Source organism: Zea mays, chromosome 5, assembly GCF_902167145.1.
Source record: "Zea mays cultivar B73 chromosome 5, Zm-B73-REFERENCE-NAM-5.0, whole genome shotgun sequence".
Classification (NCBI taxonomy): Eukaryota; Viridiplantae; Streptophyta; class Magnoliopsida; order Poales; family Poaceae; genus Zea; species Zea mays.
This window is the reverse complement of record NC_050100.1, coordinates 178132975-178151282: the sequence shown is the minus strand read 5'-3', so window position 1 is coordinate 178151282 and position 18308 is coordinate 178132975.

Sequence of the window (18308 nt, the reverse complement as noted above, 5' to 3'; positions counted from 1 at the left end):
GCGTCTGAGATCACAAGCGCCTACAGTGCCCAACGAAATTGTCATTGAGGCCATGATTAAGGGGCTTCGTCCAGGACCTACTGCTCAGTATTTTGCTAGAAAGCCTCCACAGACTTTGGAGAAGCTGCTTCAAAAGATGGATGAATACATCCGGGCTGACAATGACTTCCGCCAAAGAAGGGAGGAAGCATATAGGTTCTCTGAGATGACCAGGGGCTTCGGAGGAAGAATCCACCCGAGGCACGTTAGGTCAATTCACAACTCCACTCAGAGTGATGACAGAGGAAGTCAACAGCTGAGGCCGCAGTATTCTTCACAAGCTTCGGGGCAGCAACAAAGCTCTTTCCGGCCGTCAGCTGCAAGAGGCAGAGGCGCCAGGGGCTTCGGAGGAAGATATGTGACCAACCCAGGTAGATCTATTGCCCATTTTGTGGTGAAGACAAGGGCCACACTACAAGAATGTGCCAAATCACCATCCAAAAGCAGAAGGAGATCGCAGAAGCCGAAGCTCGGCAAAGTCAACAGAAGCAGGTCCTGCACACTGCTTCGTGTCATTCACCCTACATACCAGAATATGTGGGTAATCATCCTGCTGCTTCTGTTGCTTCGGCTAGTCAGCCACATGCTTCCTGGCCGCAGCTTCCACCTCCGCCACCACTACAACATGCCTATTCACGAGGTCAGCAGCCAGAAGGGAGCCAACAGACCCATCAGCAGCGAGATTTTAGGGAAGGATCCGAAGCTCGCACAGTCAACAGTACTGTGCCAGAATCAAAACACATCTATTGACAGATATCCTACCTTTGGCACAGTTTTACATTCACTGTCATTTTCTTTTTAATAAGGAACAATCAACGTAAACCTAGTTTTCTCGTCATTTTTAATTTCCTGTACTAGCTTCGTTTATGTCGAAATGAAATATATCTTCGTCACAAATTTACGAGAATGCAGAAGCTACAAAAAAGATATTCCTTCGGGAATGCAGAGCTAAAAATCGTATTGCAAGTTTCACCAAAGCTACCAAAAAGTCATTCCTAAGGAACGCAGAATAAGTTTGTCGAAGCTACAAAAAGTCGTTCCTATGGGAGCGCATTGTATGTTTTCTGCTCAAAAGTCATTCCAAAGGGAATGCAGAGCCAAATACCGACGAAATATAAGGCGAAGCGCGAAAAGTCAACGTGAATACCGCCGAAATAGAAGGCGAAGAAGTTCAAAAGGCGTTCCTTAGGGGATGCAGAACTTACACCAAAAAATAAGCGGTGAAGCCGAAAAATAAGCGGCAAAGAAGTTTTGATTGTCCCTAAGGGGACGCACAGATTGTGTTTTAGCGTGGGTGTGTCTTCGGCATTGGCATCAATCTTTGCATCATTTCATCGCATCATATCGTATAGCATCACTTCATACATCATATCACACCAATGACATGAAATGCAAACGAGGCCGATCTTCGGAGAACACTTTACAAAAATGAAAAGGTGTCAAAGCACAAAGTAAGCTGAGAATTATAGCTTCGTTAGTTCTGATGTGGAAGAAGGGATCTATTGTTTACGAAGCATTGATGTTTTTACGAAGTGTGGATGTTCTTACAAGGCATAAAAAGCTCTTCTTTATGAAGCATGAAAAGAAGGGAAGGTGTTTTTTCGCCGAAGGCTCAAAAACGGTATGTATGTAAAATTTCATGCATCGCAAAGAATTAAATTACAAACAACTTACATATTAGATTCAAAATTGTAAACATAAAATGTTACAAACTTAGTTCAGCAAATGTTACATTAACATTCTAAAAATGTTTTTACAATAACTACTCTTCTTCCTTCAGAACTGTTTCTGCAGCTTCGTTAAGCATTTTAGTAACAACTTCGTCGACAATAGCTTCAGCCATATTTATGATTTCTATCGCTTTCTTTGTCTCCGGGTCGGCGAGAGGGTCGAACGGCTCCGGTGGAGGAGGTAGTTCAGCTGCGATAGAAAAAATCAATTAGTTCGAAGTCTCGAAAAAACAAACGACGAAGCTACAAGCCAATAAGCAATACTTATCCGTTTCTCAAGTTCTGCAGCTTTCTCAGCTTTCTTCGCTGCTTCTCGAGAGTCATGGATATCTTTTTTGCTCTTCTTTATATTTCATGAGCCATTCCTCGGCCGCCATTGTCCCAAATGTCAGTGAAAAATTTGCCGCCCAATAAACTTGCTTCGACCGAAGGGTCCTTCGTGTCGTCAACAGAAAAGGTAGCTTCGTCCTGGGCCAAGGTTTTAACATGTTCGCAACCCGCCTTCTCTAGGACAGCTGCAACTCCTCTCGCGCCAGAGAATGTGCAGACGTCCCCTCGGTCACTCAAAATCTCCTCAAAGGCTTCGGCTTCACTAATGATCCACTCGATAACGCCCTCAGGGTCGCCTCGTATGAAGTTGTCTTTATTTGAGTAGGCGCCTACGTTGGCAAAGCTAGCCTTCATCTTTTTCACGCATTCCACAGATTTTTCAAAACACCTTTCTTTGGATGCGCGAAGCTCTGTAACTGTCTTTTCAAAATAATTTTTCTAGTATTCGCTGGCATCTCGATCAGCTTTAGCAACAGCGCATTTTACTTTAGCCTCAGCCAATTGTCTCCGAAGATCTTCAATTTCATTTTTCTGGGCCTCAGCTTGAACTTTGGAATTAGCTTCGTCTTCTTTAATCTTGTTTACCAATGAAATGAATATTTTATCCTTTTCTAGGCCTTCGTTCCTTAGTTCAATTACATCTGAACGAAGGTTGTTCAGGGCCATTGTGCACCCTTCATCTTCGATATTTTTCTGTGCCCTGAGGGCATTACTAAGGATCAAGCCCTGCAAGAGGAGTATAGTATTAAGTATAAATAAATAATTCATTTTCAAATACAAATATCGATTTTTATACCTTTATGCTATTATATGCTAAACTGTCAGCTAATTCATCCTTCGACAATACTGAGAGGCCATCTTCTAACTTTGGAAATCTGAAGCTTCTTCCTATCTCCCGGCTGACGGATATCTCTTTGTTATCCGGGAGACAGTACAAAAAATCTTCTTCTCCGCTGCCATTAAACACCAGTGCCCCTTTCGGGTATTTTAGCTTTTGGGCATAATGGTGAGCTTCTCGTTTTCTTCTGAAGAAAGCATCTTTCCCGAAGCATGGCGGATGATGTAATCAATGTTCTCTTCCAAAGCTTTGGGAGCAGGAGTGGCAACCTTTTCAGGCGGAGTTTGCTCTAAGGCTTTTCTTCTGTTGTTTTCTCTTCAATTTCCGAAGGTTTTTTCTCGGCAAGCTCTGAAGGCCCAGCTTCGGCACTAATTTGGCCTACTGCAACTTCAGTTTCGGTCGGCTCTGTCTCAGCTTCGGTTTGCATTTTTGAAGTCTCGGCAATTTTCCTTGAAAGAGTAGAACTTAAAGCCTTTACTGTTTCTAGCACATCTAGTACATTTACCATCCTTTTTCTTTTTGGGGTTACCGCAAGACTTTTTTGTGCCTTCGACACTGTTACTTCTGCCGAAGGGCTTAAAATTTCTAACATTTTTGTTTCTTTGATTTTTGGCTCTTCAGCTTTACCTTTATCAGCCTGCGACTCAGCTAGCTCCGCTGAGGGTACCGTCGGCATTATTGCCGGATCTTTAGCCTTCTGTGTAGGAGAAATGGGCTCCTTTTGTTTAGCAGCTGAAGAAGTCTCTCCACCAAACTCAGGCACCACGGCCGGTTCAATATAACGTGGCCGATGGGTAAGAACCTTCAACTTCTTGCTCTTCGGCGCAGGCTCATCTGGAGTGGCCGAAGCAGCAGCCTTGGCCGAAGCAGTAGTCTTGGTCGAAGCAATAGTTTTCCTCTTCTTTCCCCGTCCCCGCAGCGGGTAGCAGTAGTCGGGGTAAACAAAACCAGTGGTATCGAAAACTCTTTTAATCTCTTTTTTCCTCGGCCACCAAAGGATGCGGATAATGCATTATCTTCTGCTTTGGAATACGGTCCAAGCAGTTCATCACTTGTAGCTTCGATACATTTTAGCCAGTCATCATTTGGTTTATCAAATTTATCTCTGTACCTGAAGGTGTATTTCAATTGAACCAGCTCACCTTCGCCAGACTTGGTAATAGTCTCCTTCGGCATTTCCCAGTTCTCTACAAGTGGCCATACTCTGAAGGCTATATGCTCCTGAATTAAATCTCTTGTACCAATAAAAAAGCAGACAGTACCAAAAGCTTTTTGGCATGCTTCGGCGGCTTCGTCAATCTTAACCTTTGGCCTTCGAAGGCCGAAGCGGGACCAAATGGGGCGCGTAATAACTTCTTTGATATCTTCTCTTGCCTTCAAGTCATTCTTCACGTAAAACCATTCCTCCATCCAGGCTCTAGGACACCTTTTTTGGTATGTTGGCACCGGATAGCTTGCGTTGGGGCGGGCAGTAAATTCATAACAGCCAAAGTTATTGTGATATTGTTCCTTGCCCATGGCCTTCGTCTCATATGCAAGTTCATGCATGCTGCAGAAACATTTCGCGTTTGGCTCCACTCCCTGGCTTCTCACAGCCCAGACAAAAATTCCCATTCTAATAATAGCTTTGGGGGTTATTTGATGAAGGAAGATCTGATAAATTTTCAGCACTTCGACCATAAACCTGCTTAATGGAAACCGAAGCCCAGCTTTGAAGAAGCTTCGGTAAATCACAACTTCGTTTTCCTCAGGGGCAGGGACGTTGTTCTCTTTGCCAGCTCTCACAATAGACATATCCTGAAAGTACATTCCTCTCATGCTCTCAAGGTGATTTTGTTTGATGGTCGATTTTCCGAAAATCGCATGACTTGGCCTCTAGGGTCGATCCTTAGAATCTTCACCCCCACTTTCAGCATCATAACCGTCACTGTCGCCAGTATCTTCAGACAGGCCTTCCAATATTTTTTTTGTAATCTTCTTTGTATTTGATTTTGCCATCGATTCCAAAAACCCAGCTATATAAGGATCAATAACTTTCTTCTTCTCAAAGAGCTTCTCCTCTTTGGTGAGCTTCGTCTCAGCAGAAACTTTCTTGTCTTGAGACATCTTTTCTTCGAAAATGGCGAAAATGTATCCTCCAAACCGAAGCTTAGAAAGCTTGAGAAACTAAGCAAGCGTTGTTGAGCAAGAGCTATAAAATTGATCAAACAAAGCAAGTGGCAAAAACAGCGTACCAAATTTGGCCAGGGTGAGTTCTTATTTATATGATCGACGCGCTCCAAAATGGAGGGTCCCGTTTGTCATTGACTGTTGCTATTCTAGCAAAGGGAAGATGTTTTTTGGACCTTCGACTTAAGGCCTTTGTCCATGTCGTAGTCTGAATTTGTTATCTTAAACAAATTAATACTGCGAGGGGCTACTGTTGGGGGCCTTCGTCCTCAGAAGGTCCTCAAAAACATGACTTAACAATGTCTTCCAAGTATGATTTATGGGCAGGTATCTTCGGATTCATGATAAAAGCGTACACAATGAGTTGCATGACCACGACGAAGGTTATCGTCGCTCCGAAGCTGTGCGCAAGGGAGCTTCGGCTAAATCGCAGAAAAGGGAACCGACTTAAAAGGGAAAAGGCTATTCAGTCTCATAGATTTTTCTATAGGCCAATAGTAAATGTAAAGGGCATGATTGTAATTTCTCATAGACTGTGTCCTGTGCCTATAAATAGGTGAACAGCACCCCCGTACTGTTCACGCGGACTTGTACTCGCTTTTGCGTCACACTTGTACTCTCTTGCCTTCTATCAAGCCGAAGGTACTTTTGTAATCCAGTATTGTTCTTACCTTTCCATGATTACATAATTAAGAATAAATGATATGATATGATTGTTTATGTTGCTTCCTATACGCCATATGTTTCTCCTTCTATTTTATCATATACCGCATCGATGAAGGTATGTCCTTCATGACCTTCGTCTGAAGATCATTATATCCTAAGGGAAATAATATTTCGAAGAACGAAGGGCATTAACATTTAACATCTTGTGTTGCCTTGTTCTTGACTCATAGCATTTGAGAACAAGTCCCCAATATAGAAAATAGATTAATGTTGTACAATAATTCTAAATAACATAAACTAATCGTCTATTTGGTACTAATAATATACACTAATCTTGAGTTTTGTAACAAATTGTTATTGGGTCGAGCCACGAGCCGCAGCGAGCCAAGCCGAGCTGACTCGCTCCTTTCTCGATCCAAAAAATAGGCTCGACTTGAGCTCGTTCTGAGCATCGAGCCACTCCAAGATGAACCGAGCCACTGCGAGCTCGAGTTTTTTTCCCAGGCCTAATTCGGTTTACCACTTGCACTACGGGTTGGACACGTGCGTCGAATGGAAACAACCCTGCACAATAAATAGTGGGGCAAGCCACCTTCCCTTCATCGCCTTGTCCCTTGGCTATCCACTTCTCTTATATCATATATTGGGCGCCTATAGTTCATATCTGCCAAAGCGATCTTGCTTGCTAGCTTCGGGTGTTGTGTGGTGATCTCTCGATTGCCTACCAAAATTAGCTATTTGTATCACTTAGGGAGTGTTTGTGACTGCTCAACTTCAAAAAAGTATACTCTAGTCTAAAAATGTGTTGACAAACACTTCGGCTTCTGTAGCACCACGAAAATTCAAATCTTGAAAATTTCTCAAACTCGCTCTAAATTCAAAATGAATTTTAAATTTTGTTTCAAAATGTTTGTTTGCGAGTTGATATCAACAAATAAAATATAATGGTCTATATTCTCTCCAAAATCCTCCTCAAAATATCCTACAAATATTTTCCCAGTGATCCCCTCAAATTCTTTCTAGAAATACTGCCCAAATATTCCACCGATAATTCTCCAAATATTTTCCTCATCAAAAATACCTTTAGAATCAATTTAAAGTCCCTACAAATATTTTCTTCATAATTTTCCTCATGCTCATACATACACATACGCCTCCGGTGTCATAAAGTGAGCTCTACAAGCTAATTTCACTTATACATGACAAATACATGCTTATCTCCCACTAATCCTCGCCTCCTCCCACTAATCCTCGCCTCCCCCCTAATCCCCCACCTTGCCTATAAATAGAGGGGCAAGGGCCTCCCCTCAAGCCACCACAAGCCATTTTATGTGTAAGGCCAAAAATTTGTATAAAAAATTAATAATAATAAAATAAATATATGAATAAATAAAATAGAAAATTCAGATATCTCAAATTATACTTGAGTATTGAAAATTGAGGACTGAATTTTAAAAACCAAGAATTATTTTAGAAAAGAAGTAATAGAAAAGTTTTCTATTCAACCAAATGATTATGGATATCATTAAATGATGCAACATAAGCATTTATTCACATGAATAATTAATTTTAAAGTAACTTTTGACTCTTGTCCCACAATCAAAATACTATTCTCCTAAGAAGAAAAGAACAATATGAGTGTGTGTTATATTTCAAACATTTATCAAACAAATAAATTAATTAGAATAAATAGGTATCCACTGCATCAAATTTATTTTAGTGGGTATTAAAATTTGAATTCCTAAACTTTATCTTGGAATTTGAATTTTGTAAATAAAAAGGGAACAATTAATTAATAATACAAAAATAATCTATGCCTCATAGTGGATTTTATGTTGTGCATTAAATACTAGCCATGTTACTAGGAGCATGCTAATTATCAAATTAGGATTTAACAAACAAAATGTTCAATTTAGAAAATTGGGAAATCACCTAGAAAGGGGAAATAGAAAATCCTACATAATATAAGATAAATGTGCAAATAAATTTCCTTCAATACTGGTAAGTCCAAGTTATGTATTTAATTGAGAACAAGAAATCTACACCGGTGTTTGAAATCAAATTTCAAATTTAAAATCAAAAGGAGGAGAAAGAAAAGAAAATATTAAAAAAAACAAAAAACCCATTATGGGTCGTTTCCTCCCTCGTGGTCGGCCCATTTCTGCTAGGGATGGCAATTTGATCCGTGGATTTGGATATCCGTTAGATATCCGACCCGACGGAGCTGGGTATCGATACATGTTTTGACCCGTGGGTCAGATCCGAATCCGATCCGAAGTCGGGCAGGCATGGATTAGGATATTATCTTCTACCCACGGGTTATCCGTTGGATATCCGAAATCGACCCATAGTGTATTTTTTGGCCTAGCCCATATTACATAGCAAAGAACAGATCCTAACACCATAAACCCCACGCCTAACGCTCCCAATTTCTCACTGTTGGCTGCCCCTTATAGCATTGCTAGCTTCCTGCGCTGTGCCTCGTGGCCCCTTCCAAGTCTCATAGACCATAGCACCACTGACGGCTGACCCTTCCAAGCTCTAGTGCTCTTAACCGAGGCTCGCAGGCCCATAATAATTCTTTTATTAAGTTTTAATTGTGTATGATGGTGAATTGAGAATTTTTGACTAATTATGCTATTGAATTGTTGAATAAATGATTGTGTCTGTCATATCCAACGGATATCCGAAATCCGATGGACACGGGCATGGATATAAATTTCTATCCGTGGGTACAGTCACAGGCGGATATTGATAGCAACCGCGAATATGGTTGCGGATGGATATTTGCAATATCCGATCCGAATCCGATCCATTGCCATCCCTAATTTCTGCTCTTGGCCCAACTCTTTCCCTCGCGCCAACCGGTAGGGATGGATATGGATGGCAAAATATCTGAATTATTCGTATTCGTAAATATATAAATATGGATATCCGTATTCGTATTCGTATATAATTTGGTTGATAAAGTGGATACATCCGTATTTGTTTATTAAATCTGAATCTGGATCCGGATATCCGATTTGTTGTTGAATCCGGATATCAAATGGATATATCCGGAATTCGATTTCTCCGCCACCGCAAGATCGCGTCTGTCGTCTGTTGCTCTGCTTGGTATTGGTATGGCGCGCATTTCGCTGGCTCCCGCCTCGCTCTCACGCCAAATGCTCCTATCGCGCGCGCAAAAACCAAAATCCTCTCTCTGTAGCGCCTAAATCTTGTCGCAGGCCGCACTTCCTATTCATTTCACCAATAGAAATCACCACCATCTCTCTCATCCAAAATTCCCCACATGCAAATAGGGACCAGCAGTCCACCAGACCACCACACCATCGGCGTCACACCCTCTACTCAAGTGCTCAGTGGCGGCGACGGCGGCACCTGACCACCACACCATCGGCGTCACACCCTCTGCTCAAGTGCTCAGTGGCGGCGACAGCGACACCTGTGCGACGGTTGTGCTGGACCGATATGCTCTTGGCCTACTTCCACGACACTAAGGCAGTGCCTGTACCTCCTTCCACCGCTGTGTTGGATTGCTGCTCTTAGGCAGCCTCCTTCCCCTTTCTAATCTGTACCCCACGAACAAGGATAAAGGACTATCCATTGTTCCCAGTACAACCCCTTCCCAAATCCCAACTCAAGGTGATTGTTTTTTAATTTTCTAATTTCTAATCTTGCAATGACGTACAATATTTAGTGCAGATCTAGTTATGCATGTAAAAATGTTACATTTAGTGCAGATCTCATGTTTTTTTCTCAATATTTTTGTGTTACCACGCATGGACATACTATGGCCAAATTGGTCTGAAAATGTTTTGTTCGAACCTAGCTGCTATTGGAGCACTTTTATTTAGTATTTCTGTGTTTCAATAGAGCATTTTATTGGAAAAGAAATAGCTATAATATTTTATTTGATCTGGTTTGTCTCTAATATGTAACATTTTGACTACCGAATTAGAAGAACAAGTGAACTATATCAGTAGCTATGGTTTCAAGAAACACAAGGTCATCAAGAAATAAGGAGGTACATTCATATTGTCTACTTTATCAAAAACAATTCATCTATAAACTTTTGCATCATTTTTAAAATCAGTTATGTTCCTACAGAAGTCGATGCCATCTGCAAATGAGGATGACACAAATGACAACACCAATGTGAATGCAATTGAGAGGGTTATGCATGAAAGTGCCGCAGCTGCTGTTCAGATTGAAAATGAGTTCCCAACTGAAAAAATTCATCCACCAAAGTCAGGCGCTCAAAGAGGAAGACTTCAAAAATCTGGAATCATTTCAATGAAATTCTTGTTGAAGAAAAGGAGGATGACATGGTTATCAAGAAGCCAATGGTAGCATGCATATATTGTGATGATGTTCTTTCCGCGCCAAGCAACCAAGGTACCACACGCCTATGGAATCATTACTACTCATTTCATGATGAAGGCAGTGAAAAATCTAGCAGTAAAAAAATAACTTGGAAGTTTGATGAGGCTGCTAGTATTAGGAAATACTATCTTTCAATTATCATGCATGAGTATCCCATAAGCTACTGTGAACATGAGTATACAAATGATTTTATAAGGTCTTTGTGCCCAAATTTCCCAATAAAGGGTCGCAAGGGCAGCAGGACAAAGATAATGGATATATTTTATGATGAGAAGAAAATGTTGTACGATTACTTTGCCACTCTTAAATGTCGATTTAGTTGCACCATGGATGTATGGACTTCTAACCAGAATAAGGGGTATCTATGTGTGACTTGTCATTTTATTGATGGTGAATGGAAGCTACATAAAAGAATTATAAACTTTATGCATCTTGAAGGAAGGCATACATGAGCTAATTTGAGTGCTGCATTTATGCAAAATATGGCCTCATGGAATCTAGATGAAAAATTGTTTGCATTGACATTAGATAATGCATCTTCAAATGATGTTTGCGTGGACACTATCATTTCAACTCTTAAGAATCAAGGCTCTATACATTGTGGTGGCAAGTTCTTTCATGTGCGATGTGCAGCTCATATTATTAACCTCATTGCTCGAGATTGTGTGAGCACAATTTCAGCTGTTATTGCAAACATCCGTGCATTGGTCGTTATTGTTAAGAGCTCACCATTGCAAGAAGAGACATTTTTAAAGCAAGCTGCTGACCTAGGTGTAGCAGAAAGGGGCCTTTCTTTAGATGTGTCCACTAGATGGAATTCAACCTACTTAATGTTAGCAGACGCTCTTCACTTCAAAAAAGTGTTCCAAAGACTTGTTCTGCTCTTCCCTGATAAATATGGTTCACATGCTCCTACAAGAGAAGAATGGGACAATGCTGCTGCATTGTGCAACTGTTTGGAGATATTTTATGAAGCCACTAAACTCCTCTCAGGGTCTCATTATCCAACAGCAAACTTATTCTTTTTAGAATTTTGTGAAATTAACCTCAAGATTATTGACTGGCTAAAAAGCAATGATAGTTTTGTTGCTTCTATGGCAAAATCAATGAAGGAAAAATTTGACAAGTATTGGGAGATGAGCAATACTGCTCTAGCTGTTGCATGCTTCTTAGATCCTCGATACAAGATGAAAGTGGTCGAATTTTATTATTCTGAGATGTCAGAAGATTATGGATTTGATGACACATATGAATTCAAAAAGGTTCTTCAAAAGATTTATGATTCTTATGCCACTACATATGGTTCTTCTACAACCAGCTGTGTCCAACAAACTGAAGGTAGAACTGTTAGAAATAGTAGAACTTCTCATTTCTTTATGGATTTAAATGAGGAGCCAAGGAGAAAAAGACTAAATTCATTTCTAAGGGACAACATGGAATTGGGCCAAGATCAAACTGAGCTAGAGCAATATAGCAAAGAACCATTGCTTAGTTGGAAAGATAGTGACCACTTTGACATATTGAGCTGGTGCAAGGCACATGGCACAAAGTATCCAAACCTTTCTCAAATGGCAAGGGACGTTTTGGCTATTCCAGCATCAACAGTAGCATCTGAATCTGCATTCAGTGCTAGAGGAAGAGTTGTTAACAAGTATCGTAGTTGTTTGGACCCTCAGGTGGTTGAGGCACTTATTTGCACCAAAGATTGGATTAGGGCTTCAAACAAAGGTATTTTTCAGTGCCATATTTGTCACTACTGCATGCTGGTTTTCCCATTGCATGCATTACTCTCTGATGATATCCCCATACGATTCTTGTATATTTATTTCAGACCCAAAAGATTTATTCTCAAACGTTGATGACTTAGCTGGTTCTGGTGTTAATGCTACACTCCAGGAAGATGGAGGTACAATATAATAACTATTTAGCTATACTTCATGCTGTTAGTTTAGTTGCACAATTTTTTTATACACATCATCATGTGTGCTGTAGGTGCTACTGATGCTGCTGAAAGCATTGTTGATGGTGAAAACCTTGTTGATCTAGAAGAAAGATAGGGTTGTTCTTTCTTTAGGTGAGTCCTAATACTTTTTGATTGTTTTCATTAGATAAATATTTCCACTTTGCTAGTATAATATTTTTTATCTAGTATAAAAAATATTGCAGAACATATTGTTGAAAATTCTCATCATTTCTTTAGGTGAGAGTGAGATGTGCTTGACTGCTTGGAGCTGGAACTTGCTGTTCTCCCACATGTTGAATGCCTTCTATAGTGTTTCCAATGCTAGAATTGTGTTTTTCAATTTTGATTCACCTATTGCTTATTTTGGGGCAGTGCTACTGCGACTGCTGCTGTATTCATCGTGAGAGAAAAATACAGTAGAGTGTGGTAAAACTAGCAGCCGAATAGAATTATAATTTACAAGTGGTTGCTTTTGTATCCATCGTGAGTGAGATGTACTTTAATGTGGGACTTTACATTAGTGGTTGCTGCTATTTAACTTTATCTCATTTTAACATGGTAGTTAGTTAGTTACGGTATGAAGTATGAAGCATTTATCACTCATGATTTATGTTTGTATTGATCTGAGAGTATATGTAGTATGTTGCGGGCTTGTTCTCAAATGCTATGAGTTAAGAACAAGGCAACACAGAAAATGTTAAACATTAAGATCCTTCGTCCTTCGAAGCATTATTTCCCTTAGGATATAACGATCTCCGGACGAAGGTCATGAAGGATTAACCTTCATCACTACAATATACATTAGTAAAAGACGAAGCATATGAAACATAAAAGATAACGTGAATAATCATATAACATTATTCATTTAACTTTATTAACTCATCATAAAGGAATAGAAACAATATCGAATTATAAATGTACCTTCGGCTTGGAAGGAGATGAAAATACAAGTGTGACGCAAAAGCAAAATGCCAAGTCAGCGTGAACAGTATGGGGGTACTGTTCACCTATTTATAGGCACGGGGTACAACCCATACAAAATTACATACATGCCCTTTACATTTGGTGATAATTCTACAGCATTCTATCGAGGTCTAAATGGCCTTTTCATCTTTAAGTCGGTTCCCCTTTCTGCGAATATGCCGAAGCTTTCCTGCTTCACAGCTTCGGCACTGTGTCAACCTTCGTATCTTTTGAGCTTCTCCCTTTCTGATTCAAGCCCGAAGATACCTGTTCACACATTATACTCCAGAAACATTGTTAAATCATGTTTTTGAGGACCTTCGGAAGCCGAAGGCCCCCAACAGTAGCCCCTCGCAATATTAATTTGTTTGAAAATAATAAATTCAGATTGCGATATGAACGAAGGCTTTATGCCGAAGGTCCGAAAAAACACCTTCCCTTTGCTAGAATAGCAACATTCAATGACAAGTGGGGTCTTTCAACTTTCAACGCATCAAGCGTATAAATACGGCCATACCGCAAACTTATTTTGCACGCTTTCTGGCCAACCACTCCTGCTCACTCATTTTTTAGCTCTTGTGCACTGTGCTCTGCTAAGTTTTTAGCTTTGAAGCTTCGGTTTTTAGAAACAGTTTTTTAGCGCTTCCGAAGATGTCTGAAGCTGCTAAGAAGGCTGCTGCTGAGATGAAGCTGAGTCTTGATGAAGAGAAGAACCTAGGGTTTCTTATAGCGATGTCGAAGTCCAACACAGAAAAGATTACCAAGGAAATTCTGGAGGGGCTGTCTGAAGATACTGGTGACAGCGAAAGTTATGATATGGACAGCGGTGGCGAAGACTCCGAAGATCGTCCCTGGCGACCAAGCCATTCAGTTTATGGTAAATCAACTATCAAAGAGAATCATCTTGTTAATATGAGAGGAAGGTATTTCCGGGATCTGTCCATTGTGAGGGCGGACGAAGGAGAAAAAACTTGTCCACACCCTGAAGAAAATGAAGTTGTGGTGTACCGAAGCTTTTTGAAAGCTGGATTGCGATTCCCCTTGAGCAGCTTCGTCGTGGAGGTGTTGAAAATCTTCGAAGTCTATCTTCATCAACTTACTCCCGAGGCAATTATAAGGCTAAATATCTTCGTGTGGGCCGCGAGGAGTCAAGGTCTGGAGCCTGACGCAAGAAGCTTTTGTAATGTTCATGAATTATTATATGAAACAAAGCCTTGGGGCAAAGAACAGTACCATAACAACTTTGGCTGCTACAGCTTCGTTTCTCGGTCCGGGGCAAGCTGTCCCGTACCAACCTTTCGGAAGAGATGGCCCGGGGATTGGATGACAGAATGGTTTTATGTGAAGAATGACCTATCGGCACGAGAAGACATCAAAGGTATAATTATGCGTCCTATTTGGCAAAGCTTCGGCCTTCGGAGGCCGAAGGTTGAAATGAACGAAGCCGCCGAAGAGTGCCAAAGAGCCTTCGGCGTTGTCTGCTCTTTTATAGGAACAAGGGACTTAGTACAAGAACATATCGCCTTCAGGGTGTGGCCGCTTGCTGAGAAATGGGAAATGCCACAAGAAACCATAAAAAAGGCCGACGAAGGTGAGCTTGTGAGACTGAAGTACACCTTCAAATTTGGAGATAAATTTATTGAGCCAGATGATGAGTGGTTGAAAAGCATTGACAATTTAAGTGATGAGCTACTTGGGACCTACTCGAAGGCTGAAGATAATGCAATGTCAGCAGCCTTCGGAGGGCGAAAAAAGAAGAGACTGAATCGGGTATTTGATGCCATTGGGTTTGTCTACCCTGATTACTGCTATCCCATTCGAAGGCAGAAGAGAAAAAACACAATCTCTGCAAAAGAAGAAGCTGCAGCTGCTCCTAGCGAGCCAGAACCGAAAAGGAAAAAGATAAAGGTTCTTACGCAACGGCCGCGTTATATTGAACCAGCTTCGGTGCCGGAGTTTACCGGGAAAACTTCTTCAGCCACCGAAGCTGAAAAACTAATCGAGCCAGCCTTGTTGCCAGAGATCGCAGAAACGGCCGAAGTGCCACCAAAGATAGAATCAGAACAATCAAACATTTTGTTGTCAGAAACAAAAGAGAAAACCGAAGCGCCGCTCACAGAAAAAATTGAGGAGGTAAGAGAAGCAACTGAGGGCTCCAAAACATCAGAAGTTTTGAGTCCTACAGCAATCATTGGGACAGCAAAAAACCAAAAGGGGCCATCAGTGACCCCAAAAAGGAAAAGAATGGTAAATGTACTAGACGTCTTGGAGACAATTAAGTCTTCAAGCACAATTCCAAAAAAGAGTGTTGAAGTTGCTGAAACTTCTACTGAAGCTTCGGCTCAACAAGCTGAAGCTGAAGCTGGGCCTTCAGAGCCCTTCAAAGAACATCCTTTTGAAGCCGAAGCAGTAAAAATTCCGGAACCAATATTAGTTGAAGAAACGGACACCGTCATCCCCGAAGCACCTGCCGGCATGCATGATTACATCATGCGACATGCTTCGGGGAAAAAGCTATCTGAGGAAGAAACTCATGAGGCCAACCATTATGCAAAGGAGCTGAAATATCCGAAGGGGGCAGTAATATTCAATGGAACAAATGAAGATGACTTCTTATACTGCCTGCCTGATAACAAAGAGCTATCCGTCTGCCGAGAGATGGCGAGAAGCATAGGCTTTCCGAAGCTTGAAGCTGGGTTAAGTGCCATGACGAAAGAGGATCTCGCAGACAGCCTCGCGTACAACAGCCTGAAGGTACGGGAATTAAACACTTGAGAAAAAACCCCCTATTTTTTTTTACGCAACTCATTCCTTTTCTCTTATATGAATTCTTTTTTCATATAGGGCCTGATCCTAAGCAACGCGTTAAGAGCGCAAAAGAGCGCCGAAGATGAAAGTTATGAAATTGCGTTTAATAATTTACGCTCCGAAGTTATCAAACTGAGAAACGAAGCTTTGGAAAAAGATAAAATTCTACTTACACTGGTAGATAAAGTGAAAAAAGACGAAGCTGCTTCAAAGGCCCAGGCCGAAGCTCAAAAACGCGAGATTAAAGATCTTCAGAAACAGCTGGCTAGAGCTAAAGAGGAGCGCGCGCTTGAGGAAACGAAACGAGAACTTAGTGATTTTATGGTCAACAAATTGGAATCAAAAGTCAAGGAGCTTCGCACATCTCAGGGGAAATGCTATGTCAAATCTGTAGAATGTGTGAATAAAATTAAATCCAGCTTCGCCAGTGTAGGCGCCTTTTCCAGCGAAGAGAATTTCTCTCGAGGCAATCCCGAAGGTCCGCTGGAATGGATTAGCCACGAAGCAGAGGCCTTCGAAGAGATTCTGAACAGTCGTGGCGACATATGTGCTTTTTCGGGCGCCAGAGGAATTGCTTCCGTCTTAGAGAAGAAAGGTTGCGAACATGTAAAATTTTTAGCTCAATCCGAAGCTACCTTATCTACCGAAGACATCAAGGACCCCTCGGCCGAAGCGAGCGTGGTTGGTGGCAAATTTTTTACTGATATCTGGAACGACGGCGGCCGAGGAATGGCGCGAGAGATCATTGAGAGAAGCGAAAAAGGCATTCATGATGCTAGAAGAGTAGCAGACGCTGCCGAAAGGAGTAGGGAGCCCGAAGGACAGTTAGGTACCAACTAGTCGTTCTTGTTGCGTTGTAATTTTCATTTTAAACTTTGCTCACGATTTGTAAAAGTACTGAAGAAGTGTTCTCTTCGCTCAGAAACTGTTGGACGATCTGCCGACCCCCACACAAAAGGGGATGAAGAAATTAATCAAATGGCCGAAACTATCATGGACAAGGTTGTTGACCAACTTCTGAATGAAGCTGCCGAAGCAGTATTGAGGGAAGATTAGGTGCTATTTGGAAAAAACATTTAAAGTGTAATCTATGCAACACTTTGTACATTTGAATGTAATATACAAGTCTCTTTTCATTATTGAATTCTTTACGATGCATGAAACTTTAAAAACATACCACTTTTGAGCCTTCGGCGAAAAAACACCTTCCCTTCTTTTCATGCGTCGTGAAGAAGATAGCCTTCGTTAAAATTATTCTGATGAATGACATCGATGCCTCGTGAAAACATTTTCCGAAGCTATTTTCCGAAGCTATGCAACTTTGATATTGATCTGATAAAGTTCGCCCATGTTTCGTGAAAATATTCCCCGAAACTGTATTCCGAAGCAAAACAATTTCAATGTCACTTTTTCAAAGCATCCCTTCGAAGGTTGAGAGTGTCCCCTTCTCTTGCCAAATGCGATATGATGTATGATGCTTATGCTATGCAAAATGATGTGATGATGTTATGTTATGCATGTGACATTTGTTCCGAAGATACACATAAAATATATTCGTAAGCTCTGCATTCCCTTAGGAACGTCTTTGGAGCTTCTTCGTCTTTTACTTAGACGGTATCAGCGTTGACTTTTCGCTGTAAGCCTCCCTTAGGAGCTTCTTCGTCTTTTACTTAGACGGTATCAGCGTTGATTTTTCGCTGTAGGCTCTGCATTCCTTTAGGAACGACTTCTGAGCAGAAAACTTACGCTGCGCTCCCTTTGGAACGACTTTTTGTGACTTTATAAACTTACTCTGCGTTCCTTAGAACGACTTTTTGTTACTCCGAAGGATTTTTAGTCCGAAGGTCCTTCTTGGTAACGGAAGAAATTTTAGGCTTCGGCAACTTAGGCCTGTGAATCAAATAAATTTTTCTCGTGGAAACAACGAAATTATTACATGGAAACTATCAATGTTTTTTGCTTCACAGAAAATAAAACGGAATAGAAAAGACTGCTATCAAAGGTAGGATATGTCAATAAATGTGCTTCGACTCTGGCACAGTGCTGTTGACTGTGCGAGCTTCGGACTGTTCTCTGAAGTCCCTCTGCTGTGGAGCGTATTGACTCCCTTCTGGCTGTTGACCTTGCTGCAATGGAGGTGGAGGCGGAAGCTGCTGCCAGGAAGCTTGAGGTTGACTTGCCGAAGCTACAGAAGCCGCAGGGTGGTTGTCTATGTATTGTGGGACATAAGGCGGATGAAACGAAGCAGTATGCATAACCTGCTTCGACTGAGCTTGTTGAGATGCAGCTTCGGCTAGTTCCTTTTGCTTCTGGATTGTAACATGGCACGTCCTAGTGGTGTGGCCCTTGCCCTCTCCACAGAATAGGCAAAACAGTCTCCTTGGCTGATCTCCGAATCTTCCGCCGAAGCCCCTGG